Below are 14474 nucleotides of genomic sequence, written 5' to 3'. Positions count from 1 at the left end.
TTCCCCAGTCTTTGTTATGTTCTGGTACTCAATGATCTAAAGTGCAGGCTTGAAACTGCGGTGAAAGTGATAAAGTGAGGTGTGAAAAAACAAGCTCCATAGCTGTGACAATTTCAAGAAAAGGATTCATGCAGAAGACCATTTAAGACTAAGAGAGAGAAGAAAGACAAGACCCACCGGTGCCCACATGCACTTGCACACACACATAAACATGTAGAGCACAAGTAGGCCAGCAAGTCTGTGATGTCCAATGCCTGCACATAAACCCTCCCCTGCTCCCACCCCAACACCATCAGGGAACCAAGGCTCCTTGTCTTCCTCATGCAGCAACCATTCTTAAGTGTCCGCCACTCCAAAAGTATGGCCAGGAGCCCCCTCTGTTAGTATTCATGCATGCATCATACCTGTTTAGCATCTGCTGACATGCTGGCTTGGGTCAGCTGCCAGACATGCCACAATGATAAGAATGGTTAGAGACCAGAAAGGTGCTGATTAAATCAGAGCCTCCTCTCTCTTTCTCCCTCCCTGTTTTTGAGCCACACATCTGAAGCCCTGAAGGGTTCCTTTGCCTTTCCTGGAATTATGTAACCAACAACAGTTTTGGGATCTACCAAAGTAAGTTCTTATCAAATGGCTTATCTGTGGGTTTGTCTGCCACATAAAATATGAGTCACTCTCAGGATCAAACAATTTAACTTAAACTTTGTCTACACTGCAGTTTCCTCCTACAGGACCGGGATTCACATCTCCTCCAAGTTCAAGTCAGCCCAGGTCTCTTTGCTAGGACGTGGTTCATTGTTGCCATCCTGTCAGAGTTCCTGTGTAGATAAGGAAAGAAAAACTGACGATAAAGGGTGGGAACTGGCATCAACGCCCCATTTGATGTCACTGAAACATCAAATAATGTGAGAATCTTAGCTCTTATTCCTAGTTGAGTCTGGTTTTATCACTTCTCAGTTTAAGCAGCTAGTTGAGCAGCTCAGTTTAAGCTGCCCAAATCACAGATGGGATTGACTGTCACTCTGCTGTTGTCAGTTAATACTTTTGAGTTTTAAAGTTTTTTCACTCTTAAAGCTAGCCTTAAAAAATTCAGTTTGTTCTAGGAAGAACCACACCTCATAGCTTCATTAGATTATAATTCAATGTTCAAGACCTGGAAAGGTCTGATACTGAGATATGTAGGTCAAGAAACACATCATGCCTACTTCCTCCCACCCCCCACCCCCCCGCCGAGTTATGGTCAAAATTATGCCACTGTTCATTGTGAGACTTTGGGTGGATTGCTTAACTGCACGGAGCTCAGTTGGCCCTATTTCAAAAAGAGATTTTAATTTATTTCTAATGTCATACAATCATCAAGCCTATTCATTGTACACATAGATAGTACCAATGGTAATTTCAGAAAATATAAAATATGATATTTACTTTGATCTTTGAAAGTCACATAGTATAAGGAGTATAGTGCCATAAAAAATAAAGGGAAAGGCAGGGTAATATTTATAGCAGGAAAGATGAGTGTGCATTGAGGAAGTGTTTAGGCACTGGCTGGTGGTTCAGTGGATAGAGCATTGGTCCAGTGTACGGACATCCTGGGTTCAATTTCCAGTCAGGGCATACAAGAGAAGTGACCATCTGTTTCTCTCCATCTCCCTCTCCCCTTTTTCTCCTTCCCCTCCTGCAGTCAGTGGCTTGATTTGGTTTAAGCCTTGGGACAAGGTGCTGAAGATGGCTCAGTTGGTCTAAGAGCAGCCTCAGGTGCTAAAAATAGCTCTGTTGATTCAAGCACCAGCCCCAGAAAGGGGTTGTGGATGGATTCTGGTCAGGGCACATGTGGAAGTCTGTCTCACTATCTCCCCTCCTCTTACTTAAAAAAAGAAGAAAGTGTTCTTCATATAGCATTTTAGTTAAATATTTCAATTTTACAAGTAATAAATGAATATTTTTGTATATGCACAAGACATATGAGACAATGAAGCATAGTTCCTATATTAATAGTCAGACAGTCTTGGGGTCAAATTTCAACACAGTCTGCTGGTCATGTGACCATGGACAAGTCTATTTATTCTGCAGCTCTGTTTCTTTACCTATCAAACAGGGACTAAATTGGCTTTGGTCATTAATAGGTGCCCCACAAACTAGTAACAACTGTAGAATAAAATGTGTTGATCTTCTGAGAGTGCCTGGAAGGAAACAGCCTCAACTGCAATCATGTGATGGATTTATTCCTTCATCTATCTTATCACTCACCAAGCATTTATTAAAACCTACTGTGTGATAGGAATGATTCTAGAGTTTGAACATTTCTGTTTAAGTAAAGGAGCAAGAAATGTACACAGATAATCATGGTGCAATGACTTAAATGCCGGACAAGAAGGGATCAAGCTACTTCTCAGAAGAAGTGCCATGAGGGTTGGACTGTGAATGTTGGGCAGAAGTAGGCCAGGTGGTCACAGAGATGAATTGTTATATTCCAAGGAGGCAACAGTCAGTAAAAAGGCGTGGCTGTGGAAAGAGCATGGAGACTAGTGTGGTCTTACTCATGTGTGCAAGTCCGGGACTGAGTGCACTATCTGGTGCATACTGGCTGCTCAGTAATGCATAGAATTGAAAAGAAAAAGTAAAGCTAGTGCAGGTCTGAGAGTCAAAAAAAGGATCCAAGAAGAATTAAAAAGACTGAGATTGATATAATAAGAATCATAGTTATGAGATGAAGGGAGTAACACAGACCCATGTTTGCCAACAGACAGTGGTGTTAGGGAAGGGGCACTGGCCATGGAATGCAGGTGCTTTCTATGGTTCCCCTTTAGCCACTAGGTGCTTGCATGACCTTGAGTAAGTCACTTCCATATTTCTCAATTCCAGATTCCACAGCCCCAAAACTCAGAGAACTAAACCCATTGAATTCTAATTTTCTTCCAGTTCTGTTCCATTTAAAAAACATTTGTTAACTTTTTACTCAGTGCTGGGCACTGTACGATCCACAAGGGATCCAAAGATGAGTAAGATACCATGCGGGTTATCCTCCACTGGCTATGCCTGCATGCTCAGATCCATCTCATCCCTTTTCTGCCCTACTCTGCTCTCCAGGAGCACGCCTCCTGCACCACCCAGACACCCTGGCCTTCTGGTTGTCCATTAATTTCACACAATAGGAGCATTTGTGGAAGGTTGGAAAGTGCAGGAGAGAGGCGTTGGTTGCTAAGAGTTTGTGCTCCCTGTTTGCTTCATTTCTGATAGCTGGCCACGATTACCTTTCTTCACAATCACTGCTCCTGCCTGGCAGCTCACCTTCCATGGCTTCAGCCAGCTCTGGGATTTAGTAACATGAGTTCCTCTTACCTCCTCTAGGCTGAAATATGCCAATGACTTCTTATGTTTGCTAGGACCAGAGTCCCTCAACTACCTTTAAACCTACCCTCAATCATTCTGTATAATTTTGTCATTAAATTATTTTTTAAATTTTCCATTGATTTGGGAGAGAGAGAGAGAGAAGCATCAACTTGCCATTCCAACTAGTTGTTCCATTTAGTTGTGCACTCATTGATTGCTTCTCATATATGCTCTGACCAGGGATCAAACGCATGACCTCAGCACATCAGAACAATGCTTTATCTACTGAGCCACCCAGCCAGGGCCTGAAATTTCTTCAGTTAAAACAGGTGAATGAAATTCTATTTACTGTGGGTCCTTAACTGATACAAATTCTAGAGTGCAATTGAAGGGGCAGAATTATCATATGTCACTTTGTCCCAATATAAAATACCAGGAGGCGAAGTGCTGAACAGCTGAAGCAGCAAGACTGGCGAGGAGCATCTATGGAGAATCTCGGATCAGGATGCAGGAACTACCAGCGGAAGAATGGATTTGTGGGAATTCACTGTTGTTGTTTATAATACTACTATTCCTGTTTTATTAAGAACAATTTTCCAGATGTACAAACAAGGGAAAATAAAGACTGCTATACTAGAATAAAGAGCAGCACATAACTGAATATAGCTGTGGGAGGACGGGTATCTTCTCAGCTGGGAATTTCAACAATTATATTTTTGCTATTTTATGTAAATTGAAAATTATCAGTGTTATTTCTTAAAAGTGCAAATTCAGAAACTTGAAAAACATGCAAGCTCTGTACAAAAAGACAAATACTTTCTTTGGTTTAAAAAGTTATCTGAGAATTTCTCAACAGAAACTCTACAAGCTAGAAGAGAGTGGACCCCAATATTTAAAGTCCTGAAAGAGAGGAACTTTCAGCCATGAATACTATACCCATCAAAGCTATCCTTCAAATATGAAGGAGAAATAAAAACATTCACAGATACAGAAAAGATGAGGGAATTTACCATCAGAAAACCCCCACTCCAGGAATTACTAAAGGGGGTTTTCCAACCAGATAAAAAGAACAAAACAAAACAAAGCCACAAGTAAAAGCTCCAAGAAGAACACAATAAAACCAAATTTAAACTGTGACAACAACAAAAAGAAAGGGGGGGAGAGGATGGAGATTAACAGTAGCAAAGGACGATGGAGTGCAAAAGTACTCACAAGATAATGCACTACAATGAACAGGGTAGGAACCCTTTTCATTACTTAATGGTAACCACCATTGAAAAAACCACCACAGAAGCACATGATTTAAAAAAGATAGGCCCTGGCCGGTTGGCTTAGTGGTAGAGCATCAGTCTGGCATGCAGGAGTCCTAGGTTCGATTCCCAGCCAGGGCACACAGGAGAAGCACCCACCTGCTTCTCCACCCCTGCCCCTCTCCTTCCTCTCTGTCTCTCTCTTCCCCTCTGGCAGCCAAGGCTCCATTAGAGCAAAGATGGCCCAGGCGCTAGGGATGGCTCCATGGCCTCTGCCTCAGGCGCTAGAATGGCTCTGGTTGCAACAGAGCAATGCCCCAGATGGGAAGAGCATCGCCCCCTGGTGGGCATGCCAGATGGATCCTGGCCGGGTGCATATGGGAGTCTGTCTGACTGCCTCCCCCTCCCCGTTTCCAGCTTCAGAAAAAATACAAAAGAAAAAAAAAAGATAGCAACAGAAGAAAGACATATGGAATAAAACCAAACAAAAACAAAAGATAGAAAAATGAAAGAGAAGAATCAAACAAGACACAAAACTAACAGAAAGCATGAATAAAATGGCAATTGGGAACTCACAAGTGTCAATAATTACACTAAATGTAAACGGATTAAACTCACCAATAAAAAGGCACAGAGTAGCAGAATGGATTAAAAAAGTTTCTTGTATGCTGCCTACAAGAAACTCATCTAAGCAACAAGGATATAAACAAATTCAAAGTGAAAGGCTGGAAAACAATACTCCAAGCAAATAACATCCAAAAAAAAGCAGGCATAGCAATACTCATATCTGATAATGCTGACTACAAGACAGCAAAAGTACTCAAAGACAAAAATGGTCATTTCATAATGATTAAGGGGACGCTGAATCAAGAAGACATAACAATTCTTAATATATATGCACCAAACCAAGGAGCACCAAAATATATAAGACAGCTATTTATTGACCTTAAAACAAAAACTGACAAAAATACAATCATACTTGGAGACCTCAATATACTGCTGACGGCTTTAGATCGGTTATCCAAACAGAGAATCAATAAAGATATATTGGCCTTAAACAAAACACTAGAGCACCTGGATATGATAGACATCTACAGGACATTTCATCTCAAAGTGACAGAGTATACATTTTTCTCCAGTGTACATGGATCATTCTCAAGAATTGACCATATGTTGGGCCACAAAAACAACATCAGCAAATTCAGAACAATCAAAGTTGTACCAAGCATATTTTCTGATCATAAAGCCTTGAAACTAGAATTCAATTACAAAAAAAAGGAAAAAAAAATCCCCCAAAATGTGGAAACTAAACAACATACTTTTAAAAAATGAATGGGTCAAAGAAGAAATAAGCACAGAGATCAAAAGATATATACAGACAAATGAAAATGACAATACGACATATCAGAATCTATGGGATGCAGCAAAAGCAGTGACAAGAGGGAAGTTCATATCACTTCAGGCATATATGAACAAACAAGAGAGAGCACAAGTGAACCACTTAACTTCACACCTTAAGGAACTAGAAAAAGAAGAACAAAGACAACCCAAAACAAGCCGAAGAAAGGAGATAATAAAAATCAGAGCAGAAATAAATGAAATAGAGAACAAAAAAACTATAGAAAAAATTAATAGAACAAGGAGCTGGTTCTTTGAAAAGATCAATGAAATTGACAAACCTTGGCAAGACTTACCAAGGAAAAAACAGAAAGAACTCATATAAACAAAATCCAAAATGAAAGAGGAGAAATCACCACGGACATCATAGATATACAAAGAATTATTGTAGAATACTATGAAAAACTTTATACCACTAAATTCAACAATCTAGAAGAAATGGATAAATTCCTAGAACAATACAACCTTCCTAGACTGAGTCAAGAAGAAGCAGAAAGCCTAAACAGACCTATTAGTAGAGAATAAATAGAAAAAACTATTAAAAACCTCCCCAAAAATAAAAGTCCCAGCCCAGACGGTTATACTAGCAAATTCTATCAAACATTCAAAGAAGACTTGGTTCCTATTCTACTCAAAGTCTTCCAAAAAATTGAAGAAGAAGCAATACTTCCAAACACATTTTATGAGGCCAACATAACCCTCATACCAAAACCGGGCAAGGACAATACAAAAAAAGAAAACTACAGACCAATATCTCTAATGAATACAGATGCTAAAATACTAAACAAAATACTAGCAAATCGAATACAACAACATATTAAAAAAAATAATACATCACGATCAAGTGGGATTCATCCCCGAATGTCAAGGATGGTTCAACATATGTAAAATGGTTAACACCATATCAACAAAACAAAGAACAAAAACCACATGATCTTATCAATAAATGCAGAAAAGGCATTCAATAAAATACAACATAATTTTATGTTTTATGTTTAAGACTCTCAACAAAATGGGTATAGACGGAAAATATATCAACATGATAAAGGCCATATATGATAAACCATCAGCTAACATCATATTAAATGGCACAAAACTGAAGGTTTTCCTCCTTAAATCAGGAACAAGACAGGGTTGTCCACTCTCTCCTCTCTTATTTAATGTGGTGCTAGAGGTTCTAGCCAGAGCAATCAGACAAGACAAAGAAATAAAAGACATCCATATCGGAAAAGAAGAAGTAAAGGTATCACTTTTTGCAGATGACATGATCCTATACATCAAAAACCCCAAAGAATCCACAAAAAGACTACTAGAAACAATAAGCCAATACAGTAATGTCACAGGATACAAAATTAACATACAGAAGTCAATAGCCTTTCTATATGCCAACAATGAAACATTTGAGAATGAACTCAAAAAAATAATCCCCTTCATGATTGCAACAACAACAACAAAAATACCTAGGAGTAAACATAACAAAGAATGTAAAGTACTTATATAATGAAAACTACAAAACAATTGTTAAGGGAAATTGAAAAAGATACAATGAGATGGAAGAATATTCCTTGCCCTTGGATAGGAAGAATAAATACAAACAAGATGGCCATATTACCCAAAGCAATATACAAATTTAATGCAATTCCCATCAAAATTCCAATGACATTTTTTAAAGGAATGGAACCAAAAATCATCAGATTTATATGGAACTATAAAAAACCCCGAATAGCCAAAGCAATCCTAAAGAAAAAGAACAAAGCTGGAGGCATTACAATACCTGACTTCAAAGCATATTATGGAGCCACGACAATCAAAACAGCATGGTATTGGCAGAAAAATAGACATTCAAACCAATGGAACAAAATGAAAGTCCAGAAATAAAACCACATATATATGGTCCAATAATTTTTGATAAAGGAGCCAACAACACACAATGGAGAAAAGAAAGCCTCTTCAACTAATGGTGCTGGGAAAACTGGAAAGCCACATGCAAAAGAATAAAACTCAACTACAGCTTGTCCCCTTGTACTAAAATTAATTCAAAATGGATCAAAGACCTAAATATAAGACCTGAAACAATAAAGTACATAGAAGAAGACATAGGTACTAAACTCATGGACCTGGGTTTTAAAGAGCATTTTATGAATTTGACTCCAAAGGCAAGGGAAGTGAAGGCAAAAATAAATGAATGGGACTACATCAGACTAAGAAGTTTTTGCTCAGCAAGAGAAACTGATAACAAAATAAACAGACAGCCAACTAAATGGGAAATGATGTTTTCAAACAACAGCTCAGGAAGGGCCTAATATCCAAAATTTACAAAGAACTCATAAAACTCAACAACAAACAAACAATCCAATAAAAAAATGGGAAGAGGACATGAACAGACACTTCTCCCAGGAAGAAATACAAATGGCCAACAGATATATGAAAAGATGCTCATCTTCATTAGTTATTAGAGAAATGCAAATCAAAACTGCAATGAGATACCACCTCACACCTGTTAGATTAGCTATTATTAACAAGACAAGTAATAGCAAATGTTGGAGAGGCTGTGGAGAAAAAGGAACTCTCATTCACTGTTGGTGGGAATGTAAAGTAGTACAACCATTATGGAAGAAGGTATGGTGGTTCCTCAAAAAACTGAAAATAGAACTACCTTATGACCCAGCAATCCCTCTACTGGGTATATACCCCAAAAACTCAGAAACATTGATACATAAAGACACATGCAGTCCCATGTCCATTGCAGCATTGTTCACAGTGGCCAAGACATGGAAACAACCAAAAAGCCCTTCAATAGAAGACTGGATAAAGAAGATGTGGCACATATACACTATGGAATATTACTCAGCCATAAGAAATGATGGCATCGGATCATTTACAACAAAATGGTGGGATCTTGATAAAATTATACGGAGTGAAATAAGTAAATCAGAAAAAACCAGGAACTGCATTATTCCATACATAGGTGGGACATAAAAACGAGACTAAGGGACATTAATAAGAGTATGGTGGTTTTGGGGGGGAGAGGAAAAGGGGTAGGGGGAGGGGCACAAAGAAAACTAGATAGAAGGTGATGGAGGATAATCTGACTTTGGGTGATGGGTATGCAACATAATTGATTGACAAGAGAACCTGGACATGTTTTCTTTGAACATATATACCCTGATTTATTGATGTCACCCTAGTAAAATTAATAAAAAAAAAAGTTACCTGAGAAACAAAGATTAACAAAAAACCAACAACTTCTACACCAAAGTCAATAAAATTCTTTCTCAACCCCTTGATACTTAACATCACAATTCCACAGGCCGGAGCAACTCCTAACTTTCTCTACTGCCACTTACACTGTCGTAGAGAACACAAGAGCTTCCTTTGTGGTCTTCGAAGGGTTGATATGAGTAGAGTTGTCATGAGTAGAGGAGGCGGATGTACATTGCATCACAGAAACAGCTATATGACAAGCTGGCATGCAAGGACAGACCAGCAAAGTAGAAATTAGGCCTCTGTCCTACATCATATCAGAGCTATCGCTCCAGGACCTTGAGGTCCTAGGACCTTTTTTCCACTAAAATGAAATAAAGAATCTTATCAGAAACCCATTCACTCAAGGGAACTCAGAGATCAAGGGAGAATAGAGATGTGTATAATAGAAATACATTATATCAAAATCCCTTAAATAGATCTTAGGTAGGTTACTGAATCACCCTCAGCCTCTGTTTCTTCATCCATAAACCAGCATTAGTGACACTTCATGAGCTATTGAAAGATTTAAATGAGCCCTGGCCGGTTGGCTCAGCGGTAGAGCGTCGGCCTAGCGTGCGGAGGACCCGGGTTCGATTCCCGGCCAGGGCACACAGGAGAGGCGCCCATTTGCTTCTCCACCCCTCCGCCGCACTTTCCTCTCTGTCTCTCTCTTCCCCTCCCGCAGCCAAGGCTCCATTGGAGCAAAGATGGCCCGGGCGCTGGGGATGGCTCTGTGGCCTCTGCCCCAGGCGCTAGAGTGGCTCTGGTCGCAATATGGCGACGCCCAGGATGGGCAGAGCATCGCCCCCTGATGGGCAGAGCGTCGCCCCATGGTGGGCGTGCCGGGTGGATCCCGGTCGGGCGCATGCGGGAGTCTGTCTGACTGTCTCTCCCTGTTTCCAGCTTCAGAAAAGTGAAAAAAAAAAAAAAAGAAAGATTTAAATCAAATCATGTAAACAAGACTTGGTCTAGGTTCTGCCATGGAGTTGGCCTGCAATTCAGCAGCTATTCTTAGCTGGTATCATTCCAGTGTCCTGACCTCAGACAATCTCCTGGAGCAGCGATTTTCAACCTGTTTCATCTCATGGCACACATAAATTCATTACAAAAATTCTACAGCAAGCACATCAAAAAATATACTTTTTGCCAATCTGACCAAAAAAAACCACACACAAAAAAACCAGGTATAATTTGATTCATCCCATTAGATGGCTATTGTTGTGTTGGCTGTTACCATTTTTTTATTTGACCATCTATGAGAAAAGAGGTCAGTGCCCCTGACTAAATCAAGTTATTGTGTGTTTTAAAAATTCTTGCAGCACACTGGTTGAAGTCGTTGCCTTGGAGGACTAGTTTAGGCTACACCCAAGAAGTTTGAGATGGTCCAACATAGTCTAAGTCATTTTCAATTCAGAAAAAATTTATGTAACTCCAACCCTCAAAGGTTTCAAGTCATATTTTGAGGGGGCTACAAAGTTGTGACTGCTTCAAAATCACCTCTCACTCAGCCAGGCAAGTAAACAGCCTCTCCTCCTAACTAGCTTGAAACTCCCATCATTAATTATTCCTTGGGGCTTGCACAAATGAATGAATAGTGTGACCACACCTCTTATACTTTTTGTTTATATACCTGCTTATTATCTATCTATCTATCTATCTATCTATCTATCTATCTATCAATATATCCTATCTAGCTAGCTAGCTAGCTATATGTATTTATTGCACACACATACAAACACCAATACCAGCCAGTTACCTGTTTGCACCAGAAATGACTGAATTATAGTGATTTGACCACAAATTTCATATTTCCCAACTATCTTTCACCCTACGCTGTTCTCAGCATCTTACTCAGCACACATTTCACTGTGCCTCATTAAATACACTCTGTGAACTGTCTCAACTCACATACTTTCCACTTATAATCCGAGAAGTTCCACCCACCACCTCTGGTGTTTTGCTCCCTTACAGAGGTAGAAGCCTAGGGGAAGCAAAACCACATGATAGGAAGAAAGAAGCAGGAAACTTCTCCAGACTCATAAGAAAAGTTCTAGAGCATTAGGATGAAATTAAACTGATAAAATGATTTAAACTGCCATTTTCATAAGCTTAATAAATTAACCACTCAAGATAATCTAGAGAGTTAAATATCTTTATTGCCTGAAACAGAAAGGGAAAAAACATTATGGGAACTTAAAGGGTTAAAGGAGACATTTTGGGGGAAAGGGTCTTTCATCAATGACATACACCCCCTCCCCATCATGATGGTTACTGTTTACCTCTCCGTGAAGTTGACATTACCATGTGAAGAGTATTATTAGTAGGGTAGATTTATAAACCCATCATCTTGTATCTCATGCTAAAAATTATAAGATGTCAGTCTAATCAGATTTAAAGGTAGTTTAATATTATAGTCACAATTTCTTGAGTCTAACACCTGTAATTTAAATGTCTTTAACAACAGAGCTGGGCTGGTGTATAATAGATACTCAAGAGATGTCCGTTAAACAAATGATCTGGCAGAGTCATCCCTTGGAGACTCAGTTTTTTGTTTTTTAAGCCACAAAGACCCAGTAACACACAACATAAACAATTCTGCATAAGCACATGCAAGGTGTATCTTGTTCTAGATAGAGAATCCAACCCATCCTGAAGTTTATGGGGGAACCTGTGGGCTGCAAGCCGGTATGAGGTCTAAGGCTGCTGAGCTGAGCCTGCTACTCCCACTATGATGAAGGCAGTGATGGTTTCTCAGCTGTGGAGACAAGCAAACCTACTGAAGTATCTAATATCAAAACCATATGCCTTTAAGATGAAAAACTACAGACACAGCCTCCATTTGGGGGGAAAAAGAAAAAAATAAGTCCTATTAAAACTAAATTCCCAGCAGATTTCCAGATGTGCTCAGCAATGAACAAATTATCACTGGGTCAGCCCTTCAAGCCAGAGGTCTTTGCTCCTGCAGCACTCTCTTCCCAAGCTGACACAAAATGATTTTAAATGTTTGTATTCCCTATCAATGCAGGAAGACATTTTAAAGAGACTTCAAACAATATGCATTGTTACAGGACAGGGCTAAAAATCTGACCACATCTGCAGGCAAAGGAGCAAGCAATACTAACTTAGTAGGCAGAATGTGTGTTTTCTACCATGGCTTTCAACTTCAAGAATCTGAATAAATACAAAGTTATTCTAATCTCTGGTCTGCAAAGATTAACAGTAGAAAATCAGAAGTGAGATTTTTTTATAACAAATGCAGAAGCTCGTTGGCAACTGTCTTTGAATTCCTTGCAGTGAGCACAGTGTTAGTACCATAGTAAGCACTCAATAAATAATTGTTGATTGAACAAGGCAACTTTCTTCTCTGGAGCCACCAAGTTTCCTACTTTTCACAACATTCTGTGGCAGAATATAGCAATGGTTAAACTCCCTCCGCATTCCAGCTCATTCTCTATTCTATCGAGTCATTTCTGCACAGAATTCTTTCCATGACTGTGCTACTTTCTGATGAATGAGGAAATTAAACCCAGGAAGGAAGTTCAAGGCCATTGATCAATCCAATGACAGAGTAGGGAGTTCCATGAACTACTTAAACTGCAAATCCATTTTTCGGTGGATTTCTAAAAGCACTGGCTTATTACACCTGCTATGTCTCCCATATTCCCACATATCCACCAATATCACTGCAGCCCTTGAAATGAGAATCCTAATAAACAAAGACAGTGAGGACTCAGAGAACACATAAGTTCTTCTGGGCCCAAGGGCCTTAAGCAGGGGTCAGGAACCTATGGCTTGCAAGCCAGATGTGGCTCTTTTGATGGCTGCATCTGGCTCACAGACAAATCTTTAATAAAAAATAATAACATTAAAAATATAAAACATTCTCATGTATTACAATCCATTCATCTCCATGTTCATGGTTACGGGTGGCTGGAGCCAATGACAGCTGTCCTCCAGGACAACACCAAATTTTTATTGGATAATGCATAACGTACACGGGTTGTTGTGAGGTCAGGAAGTAAACTTCCCTCCTTTTAATCAAGTAGTCAGCTAGCTAATTGCAGAAACCCTTTTGATGAAGAAGATGGCTTAAGGAAAAAAAGATGAGGAGTATCGTACTTTTTAGCAGGAATGGACAGAGGAATTCACCTTTGTGGAGAGAGCAGGTTCTGCAGTGTGTCTAATATGCAATGATAAAATTGCATCGATGAAATTGTCAAATATAAAGTGGCACTTTGACACACGTCATACTACATTTGCATCGAAATATCCAGAGGGGGACAGCAGGAAGAAAGCATGTCAAGAGCTACTGTGCAGAGTGCAAGCTAGTCAGCAGCAACTCCGGGTTTGGACCCAACAAGGTGACTAGAATTTGGCTAGCTTTGCTGGTGCTTTAACAATTGCGAGAAACAGAAAGCCATTCACAGATGTAGAATATGCCAAAACATTCATGCTTGATATTGCCAATGAACTTTTTGATGACTTTTCGGATAAAGACAAGATAATCAAACGAATGAAAGACATGCCTCTGTCAGCAAGAACTGTTCACGATCGTACCATCATGATGGCAAATCAAACTGAGGCAACACAAGTGAAGGACATAAATGCAGCACCATTCTTTTCTCTCGCTTTGGATGAATCAACAGACATAAGCCATTTATCCCAGTTCAGCGTGATTGCAAGGTATGCTGTCAGTGACACACTATGTGAGGAAAGTCTTGCTATTTTGCCTATGAAAGAGACAACAAGAGAGGAGAATTTATCAAGTCTTTCACTGAGTTTGCTAAAGAAAAAAAATCTACCAATGGATAAACTTATTTCAGTGTGTACTGATGGTGCTCCATGCATGGTGGGGAAAAACAGAGAATTCATAGTGCTTCTTCATGAACATGAAAAGAGACCCATCCTAAGTTTTCACTGCATCCTACATCAGGAGGTGCTTTGTGCTCAGATGTGTGGCAAGCAGCATGGTGAAGTGATGTTGCTGGTCATTCGGGTGGTCAACTTTATTGTTGCCTAAGCTTTAAATGATCGCCAGTTTAAAACACTGCTGGACGAAGTTGGGAATAATTTCCTGGTCTGCTTTGGCACAGCAATGTGTGTTGGTTGTCAAGAGGGAAGGTGCTCAGCCATTTCACGGCTTGTCTGAGTGAAATACAAACTTTTCTTGAAATGAAAAACGTCAAGCATACTGAATTAGCTAACACTGAGTGGCTCCTGAAGTTCTACTATCACGTGGACATGACTGAA

This window comes from Saccopteryx leptura, chromosome 6 (assembly GCF_036850995.1).
Source record: "Saccopteryx leptura isolate mSacLep1 chromosome 6, mSacLep1_pri_phased_curated, whole genome shotgun sequence".
NCBI lineage: Eukaryota > Metazoa > Chordata > Mammalia > Chiroptera > Emballonuridae > Saccopteryx > Saccopteryx leptura.
Note: the sequence above shows the minus strand (reverse complement) of the source record.